Source organism: Microtus pennsylvanicus, chromosome 3 (assembly GCF_037038515.1).
Source record: "Microtus pennsylvanicus isolate mMicPen1 chromosome 3, mMicPen1.hap1, whole genome shotgun sequence".
NCBI lineage: Eukaryota > Metazoa > Chordata > Mammalia > Rodentia > Cricetidae > Microtus > Microtus pennsylvanicus.
Window position 1 is genome coordinate 45416315 of NC_134581.1, and position 1186 is coordinate 45417500.

A 1186-nucleotide genomic window follows, 5' to 3' on the forward strand; every position below is an offset into this window, starting at 1 on the left:
AACCCCTCTTAGGTCTTTTTCTATGAACATACAGGAAGTTGACTGTACACTACTCTAGTATTGCAGCCCACCACCCCCTTGCAATGTCCCCAATAAAGTACTCTTAAAAGAGAATACAGGAGATGCACAGGCAATCCACACAGACGTCTGTATGTAGCATATACACTAACCTACAAATTTCAAGTTGAGGTCGCTTCTCCATGAGATGACTGAGCCTACGGCCTGGGAGCCTGCTGCCCTAGTTAGTCTAAAACCTGGCTTCCCTTGTCTTTATTGGGGCTTCTGTTGCTGTGATAAACACCATGACCATAAAGAAATCAAGGAAACGGGTTTATTTCACTTTACAATTCTCAGGTCACACTCTATCGCTGAGGGAAGTCAGGGCCTGGAGCGGAGGCCATGGAGGAGTGCTGCTTACCGACTTGCTCCTCCTAGATGGCTCAGTTTGTTTTCTACTAGGACCACCTTCCTGGGGTTTGCTCCACCCATAGGGAGCTGGGCCCTCCCTCATTAGCCATCAATCAAGAAAATTGGCTTGCCCCCAGGCCAATCTGGTGGGGGCATTTTCTCAGTTATAATTCTTTCTTCCCCAAAGACTATCTAGCTTGTGCCAAGCAGACATAACACCAGCCCTCCATGTATCTGCCTCCCCACCCTGTGGCCTTCTACCTACCACAGGCCTTCCTTATTACCTTAGCTCATTGCTTCTTGGGGGCCAGTGGGCTAAAGGGCTAAAATGCTGACTGCCCTGACTTCGACTCTTTATTCTAAACAAAGTCAAGACCAAAGGAGGGTGGCTGTATTTAAGAGTCTTCAAAGGCCTAGTGAGCCTGGGAACTCCCAAGTGGGCCTGTTACCTCAAAATTGCCAGAACTCAAGAGGTCCGGTCTCTTTTCCATCCAAAGGCGTTGACTGATTATACTCTGGGCCGCAGATGGACAGGGTGAACCCAGCATGCCTAGTCACAGCAGCAATAAGGAAGCCATGAAGGCCACCACACACATCTACTCGGGATCTTGCAGGAGGCTGGGGCTGCTCACATGGCAAATGGGAAGGGAAGTGTAATCAGTATGAGACTGGCCACAGATTGACAATGATTGTAATCAGTATGAGACTGGCCACAGATTGACAATGATTGGAGCGTGGTGAGGGGTGGGTGAGAAGTCAATTTGGGGATGTTCATAAC